Source organism: Cryptomeria japonica, chromosome 10 (assembly GCF_030272615.1).
Source record: "Cryptomeria japonica chromosome 10, Sugi_1.0, whole genome shotgun sequence".
NCBI lineage: Eukaryota > Viridiplantae > Streptophyta > Pinopsida > Cupressales > Cupressaceae > Cryptomeria > Cryptomeria japonica.
Genome location: NC_081414.1, coordinates 238,432,739 through 238,454,873, shown reverse-complemented (window position 1 = coordinate 238,454,873; position 22,135 = coordinate 238,432,739).

The window sequence follows — 22,135 nt, the reverse complement described above, 5'->3', positions numbered from 1 at the left end:
ACATATAGATATGTATATACATATACATATACATATACACACACATATACATATATACATATATACATGTGTGTTTGTGTGTGTTTGAGCGTACTACTTATGGTACATGATTGGTCATACCTTCTTAGATTGCACCATCTCCATATAGTTATCATTTATCATATCTTGGTCATTCCATCTATTGGTTGAATAGCATAGATATGGATTCCATTCTTATGTCTCCTCTCCATGTGGATGTAGGAAAATTTTAGCCATGGACTATTGTTAAAAGATCTCAAAATATCACACCTAGGTCAAGGGTGTGCAGTTTTGAGATCAAATTGGAGATTTTGTAGGCATTTAGCTCCTAACTCTCATGGTGTTGTTAGTGTGCTTTTTACATTGTAACATCTGCATATCTTTCAATTTATTGGTTTTTCTTGATGTGTTTGACATTTTAGTTGTCTAAGGTTTATGTGCCCTTTCAAAAATTCAATTTTACTCATGATGTAAAGAACTAACTTGCAAGGAAAACAATATAATAGGACATATATTACTAATAATTAACTTTTCTTTCAAATAATAAGCCACATCAAGAGGGAAACATAAAAAAATCTTTAGGTAAGAACACAAATTAAAAAATTATTATGATAAACTAAAACAAAAAAATTATGATGCTAAATTATCTACTAACTTTCTATATGTACCCTATTTATGCCATGAATTATGAGATTGATAATGATACCAACCCCACTTCATGATAATGATTCTATGTGATGTTTAGGTATTATATTATGTGATTGTCTTCGTGAGTAGAGACGATGCCATATCACTCATTGCGAGCGGGATATGTCATCGCGATTCTCTATCACCTATTTGTTTATTGTGATGTGTATGTATTGTATATGTCATGTTGGCCTTTGATGCAGGTTTGTAGGTACAAGATATTGACTCCACCTAACTCCACAGTTCTGACCGTGTCTATATCCCAATGGCAAGTTGTCGGAGATGACATAGTTTCTCTCACACACTCTTGGTTTAAGATGTACACCTCGTTAGTTTATCCTGTTGTCTTTTGCTTAGTTGATTTTTCTTGAGGGTCAACTAAGAGATGTGTCGTATTGGTTAAGTATCTTCCACCTCGTTCCATAGGTTATGAGGTCAAACGATCTCTTTGGCTTCTTATTTTTCTCAGTCGCGGTTTGGTTATTGGATTTATTACATGATTGGATTATTCATTTTATTAAGAAATTGAGTAATTAATTTATTTAATCTAATTTATTAATATTTAATTGTGCTCCATTTATTGTTTAATTATTTGTATTTGAGAAGGCTTGATGATTTCATATTTCAACTTCAATTTTTGGTTTTGCGTATTGTAGGTTGGTGGCTCTTACTTCTGCATTTTATTTTCAGAAAAGATTGTCTTCTTCGTGTCTGTAAATTTGAATTTTGATTGCTGTTGGGAATTGATTGGGTCATGGAAAAGATTTTCCTTAATGGATTTCAATGTGTTATGCATGTCTGGGAATGGGGAAAAGCGCATATTTGACCTTATGTGATGGTGGTGTGTTGTGTGGAAGTGTGTAAATAAATTTCTAATGCTTATTGGAGATAGTGATCTAAAAGTAGCTACATTTGAGTAAAGCCAGAAGTGTGCTAGATGCAATGTCTCAAAGTAGCTTATGTAGTCATGTTGAGTTATTATTATTATTCAAATTAATTAATTATTCATACTAATTTGAGGCTAAATCATCTTTCCATAAGTGTTGTAATTATCAAAGAGTAATGAACTTGGGTTGAAGCCCTAAAAAAATGATTTAGTGTGTATTTGCTTCCATGGTTTCAAGACCTTAAACAAAGTTATCATTTTATTTATATTATAAATCCTACTAAGGTGTCTTGCACCCAAGAAACTGACAATAATATCAAAAAATCTATACCTGTGTGGATTGGCTTCCATAAAAAAGAAGAGACAAACTCTTTGGTGATTGAAAGTAGCTATTTTGACCACATGACATGTGACAAAATTATGTTCACCAATCTTGAGAAATGGATTGGAGGCGCAATTATATTTGAGGTGACTCATGTACAATGATTTTTGGATAGGGAGTAATAACTATTGATGGGTAGAACAATGTAGAAGATATTCTCTACGCTAAGGGTCTCAATAACAATCTTCTCTATGTAATACAAATGTGTAGGAAAGATAACAATCTCACTTTTGACGATAAGGGCTATGAAATTAGGAAGGCAAGATCTAGAATATTAGTGGTAGAAGGAACCCAAATTTAAGAAAATGTATATAAAGAAACATCTATTTTCGTCAAGAACTCCTTAGAAAAATGGAGTATTACAAAAATAATAATACAACTATTTGACACGGGGAAAGAAAAATGTAAAGAGAGGAAAATCCACCTCATATGTATTAGAAACAAGCATTCCATACTACGGTCCATATTCTTAATAGAGGACAACTAAGAGTGAAATGTTGCAATACTCCTTATGAGCTATGGCATGGCAGACCTATAATTGTCAACTACTTAAAAAAATTTGGACGTAAATGTTACATAAAAAAATATAGATTTTGGGAAATTTGATTCTAGATCTAATGATGACAACAAGGATGATGGTTGGATACAAGAAATGGAATAATAATTGAATTATATTTAGAAAAAATAGACTTGGTAATTGGGAGCAAGTCTTGCAAACAAGAATGTGATAGCAATCAAATGGATAGAAACAAACTAAATGAAGATGGAGAAGTTGTAAGAAACTAGGCAATTCTTGTATGTAAAGGTTATTCACAAGTTGAAAGAATTAGTTTTGAGGAGTTATTTGATTCAAAGGACAGAATGGAAGAAATCACAATATTTCTTTCTTTCTTTTATTGAAACAAGAATCCAAATTATCTTTAACCATAGAAGCAAGGGGATTCATTCAAAGTAGAGGGGGACATAGCATGTCTCTTTTTATTAGCTTTCCTACAATCAATTTCCTCCTGAATATCCTATAGGGAAGCCAAATTCATCAAAACCATCTCCTTCATTTTAAACTTAAGGGTGTCTTAGCCTTCCTTAATATCCATTACAATCTTGTTCTCATTTCTTTGATAAACCTTCTCACTAAGGTCTTTTTGCATCTTACAGCTTTATCCCAATTCTTTAATTTACAATCCGTATTTCTTGCACCTCCGCAGACCCATTTTTCTACCTCCGCAGACCCATTTTTCTACCCTAGTGTCAGCCTCAGTCATAGCCTGAAGTTCATTAATCTTCTAGATAAAAACCATTTTTTTTGTGCCAAAGAGAATAATATAATAAGAAATATGTCTAAATAAATGACATTTATTGAAAACATCTAGAAAATTTTAAAATGTCTATTTTTTCCATGTAGAAATACAACTTACGAAATAATCTTCTTTGAAATGAATTCTTTTTGCAACATCATCTCTAAAAAGGGCAAAATGTAGATACCTAACATTGTCCACAAACCAATTATTTACATATATATTCATTATTTCCTTAATTAACCCCTTTTTCTACCCCAAAATCCTAAATGAAATTTGTTTACTTAATTAAATTCACCTTTATCCTATTCCATTAATTAAATAAATGTGTATTTTTTTAATTTAACAAATTCTTATTTTACCTTAATCTTGGTCTAGTCAATCCTCACCCCTCATTGTGTTTTCATGGTTCATAATTGAAATTTGTAGTCATTTAACAAGTGTCCCACCTTGTCCGCTTCACATATTTAACTAAGCCTTGTCCCTAGTTCATTGAACTTGGACACCTTCCCAAAAGTCAAACTAACTTAATATCCTATCCATCCATTTTAAATTAAACCTCTTAATCTTGGTCATTCCTATAAGAATGCTCCGTAACCATATCCTAAGCCCTATATGTTGTTTATAATGTGACACTTGTCACATGAGCACATCTTTCAAGCCTAACCCTAATCCGCATTTCATCATATCCATCTATTAAACCTCTTAATCCTAGCCTTTGGTTGTCTATTGAGAATTCTATTTAAAGATGCCTCTCATCCCATTTAGACATATTCTTGTATCATATTTCTCTAATGTCCATTTGATGCTCAACTCATCTTGATCTTATAGTCACTCTCTCATAATCTTGAGCAACCACATTCACCTATCTGCATCAATACTTTATTTGATCTTTCGGAGGTTGAGTTTCAAATTTTATTTTATGATTATTTTCTATTGCATCTACTACAGTGTAATTTCAATCTTCTTTTAAATTCATATATTTATTTGTTAGGGTTAATCCTCTTTTTTTATCAATTCATAATTTTTCAAATCTGAAAGATTAAAGTTCATAATCATTTTCTTAAAAAGATTTCTTTTACTCATCTCTCTAATTTTCTAAATAAGAAAAACTTATATTAATTTAACAACCTGAAAATTTAAGACTTTACTATTATTTTCAAAAAAAAAAACTTTCTTTGCTCATCCAAGTAATGTAAATTCTCAGACCTCTTTTTTGATATTATTGTAAATATATTATTTTGTTTTAATATCTTCTTGATTGACTATTGTTAGTGTTTTGTTGCAGGTACTTAATATTGTAATTGAAGTTATGATGGATACTAAACAATGAAAATGAGCATTTGGTGGAATCAATAGCAATATTATTCATACATCTCTTATACTGGTTGTCAATCTATACCGTTTGACATCAAAGACAACACAATGCCAACATATACATATACATATATATATACACACACATATACATACATGTGTATATACATATATACAAACATACATACATATGTATATACATATATACATGTGTATTTGTGTGTGTTTGAATGTTCTACTTATGTTTTATGATTGGTCATACCTTCATAGATTACACCATCTCCGCATAGTCATCATTGATCATATCTTGGTCATTCCATCTATTGTTTGATAGCATAGATATGGATTCCCTTCTTATGTCTCCTCTCCATGTGGATGTAGGTGTAGACACCTAAAAATGGTCAACGCTTGCGAAATCGTACTTTAACATTTACGCATTGCCTTATTTTAGGGTTTTTGCATCGCATTAACATTTCTCCTATGTCACGCACTTGGTCTTTATCATTTGCAAGCATCAAGTCCTTCTTCTTCATTCTTCATTTGTCTCGCTTTCGAATTAGGTCTTGTTGATAACAATTTTCAGTCATGATTTTGGTCGATCTTTATCAACTTGTCAATTTTGTCATTTTGCGACCGATTTGTCATCAATCGTTGTCCTTCTCAATAATGTCAATTTGGATCAATTTGTCATTGTTCCTTGTCAATTGGTGCATTTATAAATCAAATCATTTATCAGTATGAATCATTTATCAATTCAAAATCATGATCGAATCGACATCAAATCAATTTTATATCAAGACCTAATTGTCGTCCTTGCATTTCTAATTTAACCTTGTTTGTTGTTTTCTCTCCATTCTCCCTCTAGGTTAAATAATTTATTTATTTATCCTAGGTCTTCTTGTCACAATTAAATATTTATTTAATTGGCTAATTAATTCCCTATTTATGAATTAATTAATAAATGAAAAATTATTAATTAATTCACTAAATTTCCTATTTTCTATTTTTCTATTTTTCTAATTTTCCTAATTTCTAATTCAATTTCCTCCTATTTTCCTCATAATTTCATGGGAATGACATAGCAATTTGTCATAATTTGTCATAATTGACAATCAATCACTTTTTGACATAGAAATTTGTCATAATTTGTCATAAATTGACAATCAATCAATTTTGCATAGAAAGTGCATAATTTGTCATATTGATTTACAATTTCTATTTGAATCTCTTCATGCTAATTTGATCATTTCTCCAATTTATCTATAAATTGGATAAATTTCTTCAATCTCAATCTAATAATCATATGATCTAATAATCTCTTGTTTTTAATTACTTTGTCAAATCAATCACGCTTCGAGTACTCTTGAGCAATCATCTTGTCTACTTGCTTTCATATCATGATCATGCACTAGTAGGTGAGATCCACAACAAATCTATTTGGAGAAGAAAGAAGGACAATGGAGCCGCATGAAGGAAGCATTTAGATCTACATTTGGTTTGCATAGTCTTTAGTTTTGAATGTTTCATTTTCATGTCTTTATTGAGTGTGTTTAGGATTGATCATTTCAATCTGCTTTTGTGATTGAGCTATTATTGATATTTTCTTTGATGATTTCCGATTTCCTAGCTATAGTAATTGGTGAACCCAACATGAACTAACCCTCTAATCATGTCTTGAGTGCCTTTTGAGTTGATTTGCAGGCCAAAAACCCAAAAACAGGGTAATGTAGGGCTTTCTGGGAACTTCTGCGCCTGTGTGAGACAATCTGTGCCTGTGTAAGGTACATAGGTGCATCTTTATGAGTTTTGCACCTGTGTTAATGCATTCTGCGCTTGTGAAAAAAAAAATTGTGCTTGTGTAAGGTATCCTACGCTTGTGTAATCAATCCTGTGCTTGTGTAATCCTGCGCCTGTGTTAGCAATCCTGCGCCTGTGTCATGCATTCTGCACCTGTGTAAAGTCCAGAAACAGAGGTAAAAGAACAGTGTTTTTACTTGATAATTGTTTTGTTTTGCATTCTGTTTCTGCTTTTTGTTTTTTTGGTACTGATTCTCTATGCAGCACCTTGGCATATGCATGAAAAAGACAACAAATGAAACTACGAACATGTTTTGTGCAGGATCAATAGTCAAAGACTAAACATATCAAACTTCTGACTTGGGTTTTGCAGGTTGCCTTGGACTACAACTAAACTTTGTGTTTGCAATTAATATTTAGGCACCTAGTATGATTTCTAAATAGGATGGAATGAATATATGTTTGATTTGATTATTGAGTTTGACATTGGAGTAGGAGAGTATGCTCTCATCCTTCTTAGAGTGATCAGAAATCTAGATCTTCAATACCATGCTCATGTTTTTGTCTGTGTGTCACCTTTAGAGGGCCTACCTTCCCGACCATTTGCTTTTGCTAGCAAGTGATAATTGTGAGAAGGGAACGACCCAAAGTGAGTACGGCTAGAATACCTTGGCATTCTAACTCACTATAAAAAATACCCGATGAGTGAAAGCTTAGAAGGAAGGGTTACGTGGGAATTTTAGTTACTTGGGAAGTGATGACCCTTGAACTCTTTCTCATATCAACACCTAAGTAAGGCCTCATGGTCTAAATCGTGCTTGCGTGACTACATTTGTTTGGTATCTTGGTGGGCTTAATGTCTCAATCACACTTGTGTGACATCAAGGAGTAATGCTTAACAGAAATCCTTACTAAACACCTTGTATTTAGAGGCCAAAAATCCTTCTAGTTGCTTGAGAAGGACAAGTTCGGATACTTAGAAGAGATACTAAGTTCGCCATGGGGAGATTTCCATGGGGACTAATGCTTGGCTGCCCTGAGAAGTGAGTGCCGTGGAGGGGAGCCCGTGGGGTCAAGCATCTATGTATTCTCCTTGAATCCCATAATGAGTCTACCTCTCAAGTACCTAATGTCCTTGCCTACCATAAGAAATGTGTGAATGAGCATGATTGTCTTGAGTCTAAGTTGAAATATCTTGTCTTCTTTGCTTGTCAAAAGTTGAATTGCATCTCATTTCAAAAACAAGACAAATTGATTCAAAACAAGGTTAGACACAAGAACATTTCATCCAACAAAGTTCAAAACATCTTCAAACATGGTTGTCAAACATTGTTCAAAATCTTATCTCAACATTCATGTCACTTAGATTTAGGTTCATCCTAGGTTGCATGTTGCAAAGTTCATTGTCAAGTACCAAGGTTAAGTTCCACCTAGGTCATCCATTTGCATGTGTCCTCTTGCATTAAAGTAATACCATTGTCATACATTCACATTTGCATACCCTAGGTCTCTTCATTAAGCTTAGGTCATTATCATATCATATTAGGGTCATTTGCATAGTAATTGTCCCTTTGCATATAGTGCCAAAACTAGGTTTTGTCATACTTGAGTAATGCAAATCTTTGATACAACCCTAAGTCATTGGTAAAAAGTCTAGACCTTATCAAACTTTTGTCTTTTTGTCATCAATATCATTTGGTCAAACCTAGCTTAGTATCCAAGCATGTTAGGGGAGACATTGTCATTTTGTCCTTTTGTCACTTGGTCCTTTTGTCCTTTGAGGTCTTGGCTTCATTTCAACTTCCCAAGGTTGAGTCTTTAGGTTTGCATTCCAAAAAGTTTGTCAAAATCTTGAAAAACAACCAAAAACATAGATTGCACTCTTGCCATAGATTGCATTTTCATCTATTTACTTTGAATTTAGTTGCATATCATACATTATCCTTGAAAAATTCCAAAAATATTGCATTTGCATAGTGACATGTCTATTGAAACAAGGTTCCAAGCACTAATGATGCAACAAAGTTTGACATATCAACCGACAATGCAATCACAATTCTATCCAACCCAACAACAAAGCAACATTGATCAAACTTTTTATGATGAAACAAATGTCCAAATACAAAAACTAGAGGAGAAACTAGCTCAAGAAAATGAGATATTGGAACAAAGAGTGAAAAACATTGAGAAGAATAAATCACAAATGTCCAAAATGTTTCAAAAATTTCCAGGTCGAAATCCAAAGATTGAGCCAATTGATGTAAGATCTCTTCTTGAACGATCAGACATACCAGCTCTCCTCTCCCAAAGAGAGATGATGAAACAATTTCAAGAAAAGAGACAACATCAATTTCAACATTATGTGCCTCCACAACAAGAACAAGAAGGTGTTTACTATCAATCAGATTTTCAACCAATACAACCAATGGTCCAATTTAAACAATATGTCCAACCAAATATACAATGTCAACAAATAATTCAACCAATGGTGGAATATCAACAAGTTCAACCAACATATCAATGTCAACAAATACAATCAAACATTCAAAAACAAAGGTTGCAGCCCACACCAAGCCAAGTTTCAAACATGTCAAAACAATTGAACCAAATCCAATATCAAAACATGACATCAAACCAAAAACAAGTTCAAATTCCAGATACAACCATGTCAAAACCTCGAAAGAAAGGTGGCTTTATTGCAATGATCTTAAGGAAACTACCAAGTGAGTTCTTTGAGGAAGATAAAGATAATACACTTATGTCTAGCAATGCCTCATCCCCCCACAAACAAATTGACTCTCCAGTGGCATCTATCCCTACATCTTTAGAAGTTTCCCAAGAACCTTCCATATTGTCCTCATCAAACAATACGCCCAAGGATGAAATTATCCAAGAGCTATCCATAATTGATTGCCAAGATAATCCAATTCATGATGCACATCCTTGTCATGTTTCAGAAATACAAGACCCAATGCAACCATGCACTTTATTGCCATTACCTATTTTAGAGGACCCCATTCGAAGTCCCTCTTCCTCATGTTCAAGCATTGATTCCTTGCCAGAATCCATCACAAATGTTCAAAGTGCATTTCCTTCATGCCAAAACATTAATTCCTTGTCAGAATCCCCCATGCATATCCAAAGTCCAACCTCATGTCAAGAGGATAATTTAGAGCACAAAGAAATGAGTCCTAAAGAAAATCAAGATCAAGATCCTGAAACCTTATCATCCCATCCAATTGTTGACCAGGACCCCATGTTCCCAGACACTCACGATGATTCCCCTATTCTTGTCCATCCTATCCAAAGTCCTATTGACACTCCATTCCCCGAGCAAGATCAAGATATTCCAGTCCATCCAATCCCAAATAATCCCCTTCCATTCCAAGAACACAATATCCTTTCAAATCCCATTGGCATTCCACTTCCTAAGAAAGATCAAGATATCCTTTCCATCCTTTATGATGATCCCATTAAAAGTCCAGAGCAAAGCAACTTTAAAGAGGATTCCAATGATCTTCCTCCTTGTCAAGATCAAATTATTCCTTTAAATCCTCCACAAGATCCTTTTGTTCCTCCATCTTCTTGTCTTAATCCTCCATATACACTCCAAGATCGCATTTCTTTTGATGATCCCATTATTTCTCCCATTCCATCTCTTGAAGAGCCTGTCATTGAACCATGTCCACCACACAATCATAGTTTCCCTCGTGATCTTGATCCCCCTAGTGATCCTAATACCCCTCATGATTCTAACGTGTCAGTGCAAGATGTTCATGAACCCTCGACATGCATAATGGGTTCTTCCACTTTGGTGCAATCTGATCCACTTCAAGATCTCATTATTTCTCTCATATCATATCCACCTCATAATGGACTTGTGTCCTCTTCCCAAAGAAAAGAGTATCCTACAAGTCAAGATATTCATAAAGGCAAAGGAGTAGATCTTCATAAGCAAGAATCCCTTCATGTTAAAAAAAATATTAAGGGTCTTGGCCTCAGTGAAATTCCTCAAGACGTTGGTATCCCTCCATCAAAATCGAAACATACACCTTCCCCATCATACCTTCCATCCATCTTAGGTCCTTATATCCCTTCGTTCTCTATGAAAGGTCAGCAAAGGCACACATCCTTGAGTAAATTTCATCAATCCAAAATAATTCCATTTCATTCATATCCATCCATGCATTCCTTTCCCGCTCCAAGCAATTTGGATGCCAAGTATAAAAGTCATAAGTCTAGAAATCCACATGTATTCAAGGATCAACATGTCCAATATAATCGACATGTCAAAACAAAGACCAATATGATCTATAAAGAAAAAGAAATATCCAAAAGGCCACAAAGGCCCACTGAGAAAAATAAAGAAAAGTGAAAATATATATGGGTTCCTAAATCCCTTGTGTAAGCAATGCACTCTAAGGAACCACAAGAGCATGAAAAATCAAAAACCATGTGGATCCCCAAGCAGTTACTTGAAGCACAAAAGCCTAAAGAAACATCCAACTTGGCATCCAAAGTTGCTATTCCTCCATCCAAACCTCTCAAATTTGTTCCTCCATCACCTTCTTCATCCATTTTGGGCCCTTATGTCCCAAAATCCATAGCTATTCCTCCATCCAAATCTCACAATCTGAGATCCATTTTTCCTCCATCAGTCCATCACCCCTCAAGGTGTGTGCCAATGTCGATCTTGCCTTCATTTCCATCCATTGAAGCCCAATTCTTCCAATACCCTATCCATTATCCAATTCATATTTTCCATCCTTCGATCCCGCTGGTCCAATCCGTTTGCATAAATCCTTGCCTTAGTTTCATCTCATTTTCCATGTCCTTATCCTACCAACGTCTTTGAGCATACTTTTAAAGGTCATGGTCCATTTATTTCAAGGCTACTATCCAAACAAAAGAGACGCTTGAGTCCTTCTTCCATCCCCTATCATGTGTCCATCTTCTCTTGAAAGAGCAAAAAATTACCAAAAAAAAAAAAAAAGTGAAAAAAAAAGACAAAAGAAAAAAAAAAGTAAACGCAAAAATAATTTGTCCATTAGTGAAAACCTGGCAAACAGGCGCCTTGGGCAAGTACCATGATGAAAACCTGGCAAACAAGAGTCATGCATAATCTATGAACGTCTTGCACACCACACTTGGGGGCAGGTTTCCTCCTTCATATCCTATTACCCTTCATATCCTATTGTCCCTCATATCCATTTCCTCTTTCCACCTTTGATCTTGACAAGGCTGAGGATCATCATGAGCATCACACATCTTGTTTGTAGCTTTTAGTCTATCATATCTTTTGGTCTTTATCCATTTGCTTATTATAACCTTTCATCCATATTCCCTATCTTATTGCAACTTTCTGCCACTATCCTGTATCCTATCCTGACCTTTAGTCCATGTCCCTTATCCATTCTTGGTCTTGCTTATCCTATCCATATCTTATCACTATCCATACACTCTTTTTCATTCCTTGATCTTGATCTGACATAAGGACACAAAATTTAAACATAGTTTCAAAAACCTCTTGACATGTCCCTCATGCCATGTCACTGCTTTACATTGTCATATCCAGTCTCTTGTCCCATCATGCAATAGCCCTTGGAAATTGCATCCATATTGTCTCCATGATAAAAGGCCTTTGTCTTCTCTCTATCCACCATCATTTCAAAAAGCCTATTTATTCACCTATCATATTCCTTGCCTTGCTAGACACTGGGGGCAAAATCATAAAAATTGAAAAATGTCCTGAAAAAATCCAAAAAAATCAAATAATGTCTTGAAAAAAAATCCCTAAAAATCAAATAAAGTCCTGAAAAAAAAATGAACAAAAAAAAAAAAAATTGTAAAATCTCGAGAAGCAAAACAAAAATAATAATAAATGATCCCTTTTGTGCATAAGCCAGATCACTGAGCATCCCTCCAACGACATGCAATCCAACTTTGCGCTTTACTGAAATCACGCCTTAATAGATGAAATTTTCAATCAAACCAAACATTCAAACTGATCGCACTTGTCATATCAATCAACCGCAAATTTATTTTTCCTTGTCACATTATCATGAGTCTTATACAGGGTGTGGTATACTCGAAACCAGACTGTGTCCTGTCTTAGACAGGGTACCGCAATTCCTGAAACCAAACAACATGATCGTCCTATCAGCACTTTCAACTTTTGACAATGAAGATCAAGATGTTTGTTTGACTTGTTGGAATTTGTGCATCTTATCTTTTTACTGATTTATCTTTATCTTCGATCATGTTCCTATGTTGCTCAATGATGTCACTGAGTGATTTAGAGTGACCGGGATCGTTCATGGTCCCTTTCTTTTTTGTTGTGATTGTTGTTTGTTTGTGATGTGTCTATCTTTTGCAAAAAGGGTTGCATTTCAGCTTTGGCCTTCAATGCCATGATGCTATGCATCCATTTTGCTATATCAAATAAAGGTTCTCACCTACTTCTGTGCATTGGTGAAAGCAAGTTTTTCTTCATCTCTACCTATCCTCTGTCTAATTTCTGCTTACTAACATTTCTTCGGTTAGTCTTGGCAGTCCGTTTGATCCTATCATTTTCTATCATTCTTATCGATCAATTGGCCTCTTTTCTGCGTATTTTCGGCCAATTCCTCGAGGGGGCATGCATATTTCATTGTCAGTATCTGGGGCATTTTTATTATTGTTCTTTGAAAAAATGCTTAAAATCGCATTGTCTCAAAGAGGGGCAAAATGTAGACACCTAAAAATGGTCAACGCTTGTGAAATCGTACTTTAACATTTACGCATTGCCTTATTTTAGGGTTTTTGCATCGCATTAACATTTCTCCTATGTCACGCACTTGGTCTTTATCATTTGCAAGCATCGAGTCCTTCTTCTTCATTCTTCATTTGTCTCGCTTTCGAATTAGGTCTTGTCGATAACAATTTTCAGTCATGATTTTGGTCGATCTTTATCAACTTGTCAATTTTGTCATTTTGCGATCGATTTGTCATCGATCGTCGTCCTTCTCAATCATGTCAATTTGGATCAATTTGTCATTGTTCCTTGTCAATTGGTACATTTATCAATCAAATCATTTATCAGTATGAATCATTTATCAATTCAAAATCATGATCGAATAGACATCAAATCAATTTTATATCAAGACCTAATTGTCGTCCTTGCATTTCTAATTTAACCTTGTTTGTCATTTTCTCTCCATTCTCCCTCTAGGTTAAATAATTTATTTATTTATCCTAGGTCTTTTTGGCACAATTAAATATTTATTTAATTGGTTAATTAATTCCCTATTTATGAATTAATTAATAAATGAAAAATTATTAATTAATTCACTAAATTTCCTATTTTCTATTTTTCTATTTTTCTAATTTTCCTAATTTCTAATTCAATTTCCTCCTATTTTCCTCCTAATTTCATGGGAATGACATAGCAATTTGTCATAATTTGTCATAATTGACAATCAATCAATTTTTGACATAGAAATTTGTCATAATTTGTCATAAATTGACAATCAATCAATTTTGCATAGAAAGTGCATAATTTGTCATATTGATTTGCAATTTCCATTTGAATCTCTTCATGCTAATTTGATCATTTCTCCAATTTATCTATAAATTGGATAAATTTCTTCAATCTCAATCTAATAATCATATGATCTAATAATTGCTTGTTTTGAATTACTTTGTCGAATCAATCACGCTTCGAGTACTCTTGAGCAATCATCTTGTCTACTTGCTTTCATATCATGATCATGCACTAGTAGGTGAGATCCACAACAAATCTATTTGGAGAAGAAAGAAGGACAATGGAGCCGCATGAAGGAAGCATTTAGATCTATGTTTGGTTTGCATAGTCTTTAGTTTTGAATGTTTAATTTTCATGTCTTTATTGAGTGTGTTTAGGATTGATCATTGCAATCTACTTTTGTGATTGAGCTATTATTGATATTTGCTTTGATGATTTCTGATTTCCTACCTATAGTAGGAGAATTTTAGCCATGGACTATTGTTAAAAAATCTCAAAATATCACAGCTAGGTCAAGGGTGTGCAATTTTGGGATCAAACTGGAGATTGTGTAGGCATTTAGCTCCTAACTCTCATGGTGTTTTTAGTATGTTTTTTATATTGTAACATTATTATATCTTTCAATTTATTGGTTTTTCTTTATGTTTTTGACATTTTAGTTGTCCAAGGTTTATGTGCCCTTTCAAAAAATCAATTTTACTCAAGATATAAAGAAATAATTTTCAAGGAAAACAATATAATAGGACATATGTTTCTAATACTTAGCGTTTCTTTAAAATAATAAGCCACATCAAGAGGGAAACATAAAAAAATTGTAGGTAAGAACATAAATTGAAAAATTATGATGATAAACTAAAACAAAAAAATTATGATGCTAAACTATCTACTAACTTCTATATGTTCCCTAGTTATTGCATGAATATCACTTGCATTGATTTAGATACCTAAATTTAATGCCCATGATTATTTATAGTCCAAATAAAAATATAACAATGACCACCTAAATTAATTTATTGCTAAAGTAACTATAAGTTGGATAATCATAATCATATGCACATTCAGGATTAAGAGTGTAGCATGACCCTCTCCTTCAAATAATAAAATTTGTGGTCAATACTAATCAATTATGGATGCTTCTATATTAGAAAATATTCATCTTGTCATGTGACATATTCAACAAACAAAAAATTCTTCCACCAAATGAAATACCTTATAAATGTCCCAATCATGAACTTCTTTAACCATGAGTGTAAAATTATAAGGGATTATAATTTGTGAAGGTTTGTGTTTACATATTCTTGTTTCTAGGTTTTGGGTAGTTGGACCAACAAAAAGGTGCATTACACTTAATACCAACATTCTCCAACTTATCATATACCTTTAAGAGAAATATAGAACTCCAAAAAAAAATGTTCACTAAAAACCAAGGTTTAGTTTCATGTTGAACGAATTGACTCCTATATGATCATAATATCAACCAAGCATCTATAACATCCATCAAGTGACCACCTTCTTAATCACGACACTCTCATCCTCCATTCCCAAGAAAGAAAAATAATAAACTAAATTCAAGATCATAGTTGGAATGTCATGATTTAATCCAAACATATATACCAAAGTCCATCTCCTCCAAAATAGGATTCAATATCTATAAAATACTCAATGATAGTTGTAGTAGAGGCCATGGCATGTCAATAACATATCCAACTAGTCATAACTAAAAATAGGGTACAATAATCGTAGTTAACCTTATTTTCATCAATGTATCTAGCCCACTCAACAAGCATAAGTATTAGTATATTCATCATTCAACACAACACTTGTCTCAATGCATAACAAATAAAAACTTAAAGATCTTTGTATCACAATCTAATGACACATATGCCTCCTAAATATGCTTGCAGCACTACATAGGTAATGTATAATCTAAATCTAACTAAAGAATGCATAAATTCCACCAACAACACTCACATAGATAATTTGGCTAAATGCTCTATGAGATAGTGTCAAAGAACACTTATTGAAATCTAAACTTGAAAATAAAAGATTTTTAAAACTTTCTCATGTTCTTCACATCACATAAAAGTAGAGATTAAAGATCCACAGTCATTCTTATTATTCCAGTACTAAATTATAATAAGGTATTGTAAAAATAAATGATAACAAATACTCAAATCTCAACTCCAAGATAAAATAAACCAAAAATCCACAATACAAAAAAAAAAATAGAGAGAAACCCCTCAAATTAAACCATGTCCTTGTGCAAGCATAATCACATGATCATGCTTTGAAATGTAATATATCCTCCTAATTTTCTTCACAGTAAAATATAATCTAATATCTCTATTGAAATTTCAAACAAGTAGTAGAAATATATGTAAGTCTCTCAAAATGAAGGAATATCAAACAAAATAACAAGTCCCTGAATAATAGAAAAAGAAAATTTCAGCGAAGTTGAAAGCTATAAAGGACAAGATTGAAGGAATCTTGCATCTTGGGATGAAAATGTAGAGGAGATTTTTCTAAGGTAGCAGGGTTAAACTAAATAAAAAAGAAGAGGTCTTTTGGAAACAAAAATCTAGGATTCAATGGCTCATAAAAGGAGACAAGAACACTAAGTTCTTTCACCATTCTACTATGAAGCACAAAAGTTGGAACAAGATGCGACAACTAAAGAAGTAAAATAGACTTAAAACAAAGGATGAGGTGGAGATTGTCAAGCTTGTTGTTGCCCTCTTTGAAAATCATAACAACAATTGTCAAGATGGCTTTAGGACCCTAATGGCTTGCTTGAGGTTATCATAGATGAGGATTTGAACCTTCTCTATTCCAGAGTTTCATTTCAGAAGGTGAAGGAGGTTGCCTTTTTCTTTTGAGGCTTATAAGGCTCCAAGACTAGATGGGTTCCCCGTGCTTTCTTTCAAGATTTCTAGGATATTGTTGGAGAGGATGTCTTCAATGCTGCTAAGGACTTTTTGAGGTCTGGTAAACTCTTTAAACAAGTCAATTCTACCTTCATTGATTTGATTCTGAAAATGATAATGTTATTTCTATTAAGGATTTTAGACCTATAAATTGATTTAATACTTTTTATTAAATATTTTCTAAAGTTATTGTTAATAGGCTCAAATTAGTGTTGGACAAAATGATATCTATTAACCAGAAAGGCTTTGTCAAATGGAGACATATTATGGATTTTTTTATCATAGCCTGCAAATTGGTTCACTTGACGGAACATAGTAGATGTTCTTTGTTACCACTCTGATCTTCTTTGTTCTGGTTAATGGATCACATCATGGATACTTTTCTTGTGGTCATGGCCTCTAACAAGGGGATCCTCTCTCTCTCTACTTGTTTATATTATTATTGTCAAATTCTTCTAGAGCAATATCCAAAGGGTTAAAGTGGCAGGCAAATTAAATGGTATTGAATTTTCTTCTATTCTAGATCATATCACCCATTAGTAGTTTGTGTATGACAGTATTATTTTTGGGGATGTCTATATCTTCAAAGCTAGATCCTGGAAGAAGATACTTAATAATTATGCCAATTTATTTGGTCAACACATTAATTATGAAAAAATAAAAAATTCTAAATGTCCATCCTGATCTTCAATTCAAAATCACTGAAATCCTACCCTGCAATGATGCTTCCTTTTTAGACTCCTATCTGGGGTTGCCTCTTATTTCTAAAACCCCCATGAATCTTTTTTGGAATTGTATAATTGAGAGGTTTCATAAAAATATTTTAGGATGGAAACTAGGGAAACTTCTAAGTCTAGTTGGTAAATTCCAATTGGTCAAGTCTTTCTTACAAAACATCCCGATCTACTTTCTCATTTTAGGATGTGTGGATGTGTGGCTGAAAAATTTGGAAAAATACAAAAGTATTTCCCCTGGATAGGTATGGAAGAAAAATATTGCATGTCCTTTGTTGCTTGGGATAGAGTTTGCAACTGCGAAAAAGATGGAGGGCTTGGGATAAGAAAACTTAAACCTTTCAACAAGGCCTTAATTTCTAAATTAGTTGGTAGCTAGTTGAAGGTGTAAAAGACTAGGCCAAAATCTTCGAAAGACAAATATTTAAATAATGCCAATAGTTGCACTCTTACTGTTGACAAAGAGGTACCATATAGATCTTGTATATAGAACAATATATCAAAAATCATATCTATATTACAAAAGGGAGGGAAAAAATTGGTTGGAAATGGAAGGTGTACCAAGTTTTAGGATGATATTTGGTTAAAATATAAAGCTCTTATTGACTTGAACTAATTCAATATGATTACAAAGGTCCTAATCCAATTTTGTGGCACCTTCTTTCATGGTTGTCTTTCGTGGAAGGGTGATCAAGGTAGATGGAGAGACTTTATGGTTCAAGTCAGAAACAAAACAAAAATATCTGTGATGATAACATAAGGCAAATGATGGAGGAGGCTTAGTCCTTAGCCTCTATCCTGAGTGGCTACTCCTTTTTTCTCCTGACAAGGAGGATGAATGGATATGGCGTCATGATTCCTCAGGTGCATTCTTAGTTAAATATACTTACAAGGCTATTAATGGATATCCAAAGGATCAATTCAATTGGAACATGGTATGGCTTAAAGGCCTAATCCCAAAAATCAGCTATTTTTAGTGGGTTACTGCCCATGGTAAAATTATAACAATTGATAATCTAAATAAAAGAGGATTCTCTCTTATCAACAGGTGCACTCTTTCCTTCAAGGATCTTGAAAGTATAGATCATATTGTTCTACACTACCAATTTAAAATGGATATTTGGGAGTATTTGTTGGCTAATTTTATGATAATGTGGACCTTTCCAAAAAGGATGAAGAAATTAACTGAGCAATGGAATCATAGTCCTTTTACACATCCAATTATTAGAAACGTGTGGTCTCAAATCCCTCCTTTCATTGAGTGGAATATTCAGAGAGGAGGCTTGAAATAGGAACGCATTATTCCATATCATAAAATAACAAATTAAAGAGAATATAAATTCTACTTTTTTCAACCCTTTTTAAGGTTAGGCTAAGCCTGATGGACTTAAGAATAAAACAATAATGGGGCATAAACTTTAATCTCTTGAACCTAAACTCAAATAAGTTGATATTAAGAAAATATTGGCATTAGACCCCTCTAAATGATGAATTGATCAAGTGAAATTTTGATGGTTGCTCTAAGAGTAACCCCAATTTATCCGAAGCTACTAATTGTGGATTAAACAATAATGAATGGTTTTTATACAATTATCTACAAAGACCTATTGGGCTGAAAAAAAAATTGGTGAAGGAAAGGACTAAGCCTTTTCTAACAAACTCAGTCTCCTATGCTAATATTAATGAAAAATGACTTAGTTGTTTTTGTTTTTATTTTTGTCATGAGAATGGGCACCAATTTTTTTTTAATTCAAATCACTAAGATGAACTAAATGTTCGCTTGGTTAATGTTGTGGGGGTTGTTCTGGAGTCCTACTTGGACTTATGGTGGAGTGAAAGAATCTACATTCATTAATGATGTCAGTGGTACATAGCTAACTTTTTACCACTTGGCCTTAATTACAAATGATAAGCAAATAATTAGATGTAAAGGCAATAATTTTATCTTGAATATTGGTAAGTTTTTCATCATGTGAGATGTATTTTCATTTGTGAGGGTAGTGGTGAAGATCATTTTTAAAATTGCCTTTTTGGTAACTATTCATCATTTGGTTGGGTCAGAGTTACAAGTTGTGGGCTCTCTCAGTGTCTCTCTTAAATCTTTTACAAATCGATTGTGTTTATGTTAATCAATATGGGGGGTTTGTTGAAGAGATAGGAGCCAAGAAGCTACAAAGAGCTCCAAAAACATGAAGAGATGTGGGACCTTTGTTCTAGAGCGGGGATGACACTTGTTTTCCTTTCCATTAAATGCTATAACAAAGCACTCTCCTTGATATTCTGCAACTCCTAGCAGAATGGTGAAGTTTCAATTGGTGGAATATCCTTTGTTGTCTTGTCAGAGATAATTGTGGAGGTGATTGGTTTAAAGAATGAGAGAAAGAAAGTTGATAAAAGTAGATCAGGCAACTACAAAAACTACCTAAAGAAGTTTTTCAAGAAGGATGAGAGTCGATTGTGGTGCAGAGTGAGTATGATCGCTCAGTCCTCCCTAAACCTTATGCAAATGATAGCTATTTTAGTTATGAAATATTTTACTTTAGAGGGCTGATACCTAGTTGTGCAGAACTACTATTTCCCTCTCTTGAATCACATAAGTCATGGTGAGAAAATTAACTTTCCATATTATCAAGTTTCTCTTCATTGTATGTTAGCATCTCGAAGGGGGAGGCCCCACTGCTTCATCAAGGGCTTATTTATGTATATAAGTATGCATTTGATCATAGCCCTCACTATAGCCATTTGTTAACCCTCCTAGGGATTTCTAAGCAAAAAAATGAGGCCCAACGCTCATCTATGAGAATTGATCTCATTGAAAGTAACCCTGCCTTCGAATGAGAATACCCATGTTGCCAAATATAAAGGTAAAAATCCCTCTATTGAATTGGAATCAAAAGCCCTAGAAATTTCCCTACTCAAGATGAACTCTAAAAAAAGAAAAGCTTGAACCCCTAAAAATAGCTTGGCTAAGGCTAGAAGGACTAAATAGGATTCTAGCAAGAAGCACATTACAATTGACCTTCATTTGTATGACTCTAAAGTGGATGAAAATAACCTACATAAAAAGGAGAAGTAGGAGGGAAGTTTGGTGAAAGAAGGTTGGCTCGTCTCCTTGCCAAAGACAAAAAAAATAAAAAACTTAAAGCCAAAGATGTTTCCCCTGATCTAGAGGAGGTTCTCACCCTTGATGATGGCAGTGGCTCCTCTAGTGAGGAGGCAGAGGATGAAGAATTTTAGGTGGAAGGGGAGGAAAAAATGGAGGATAGTAAGGATGATACAAAGGGTTTGCAAAATTCCTAGAGGACAAGGTTGATTCCGAGCAGAACTACCCACCTCAAAATTATTTTGAGGATGTGGATTTGGTGCCTTATTCCTAGGACTCTCCTACTAAGAAAGAGAATTTTAGTGCCAAAAACAACAAAACCAGATAATTGACCTATAGGTTAGGGTCATGAACCTTGAAGGGAAGGTGGAGGAATACATGCAACAATATCAGCTAATGGGGGAGGCCTCGAATTCCCTATGTTCTTTTATTGATGGAATAATATGAAAAGTGGCCATTGGGTTTGTCTCAGGACAGATCAAGATGAAGAAAAAGAATAAAAAGATGAAGAAGGATGTCAAAGGGAAAGAGGAGGAGAAAAAATAGGACACATTATGCACTAAGACCTGGAAGGAATAGATGCAATATCTTGCACAAGATTGGAACCTCAAAAAGGATGATTAGGATGTAGCTAGGTTGGTGCTTTTTTGGTTTGTGTTACTTTTGAATCCTGATGGTATTAGTTTTAATATGGAATTTTATCTAAACAATCCTACATGCCATATATTGGGTGTTTCTATTTGGATTAAGTACTATGATACTATTATGCTAGTAGCTATATTATGGATAGTAGGAATATAGATAGGGTTATTATGTTTAGTTATGTGGGTATATTAGTTTTTTATTACTTTTAAGAGCTATTTTCATTCTTTATAGGTGTTTGGTTATTTGATGCCAATGGATGTGTTGTTGCTCTCCAGTTTTGTTGTTTGTAAGGGTCCAAGGTCCCTTTCCTGCTAAAGTAATAAAAAAACAAGTCCTTGAATAACATGGAATGTTGCCAATGACATGGCCGAGAAATTAGAAAAATGAGAGAGTATAGAGAAGAAGCTTGAGGATCATAACATTTGCAAAATTTCTCAAGGGGATGAGAGGAGAGAATTGGTTGAGTTTAAGGAAAATCATGAGGCTTTGAAAAGAAAGGTAGAGAAAATCATTGCTCTAAGACAAGAAATGGTGATGAATAATTGGGTCTCTCTACATGCTACCTCGATTCTCCTTATGTGGCACCAGACCCCCTCACCTCTTTTGTCAAGGCTACTCCAAATTTGGGCACTCTAACCTCTTGGAAAGATTCTAACAAAAAGTTTTTAAAAAAATTAAAGCTTAAAGTCATGATTAGCAGGATGATAATGTGTGCCAACTTGGTAGACCATTCCTTCATGTTTTTGGTAGGTGATTGAATTTTTTTCTTATTTTTTGTTTTTCTATTTAGTGGTTCTATCTTGTTCATCTATTCAATTTTATCTT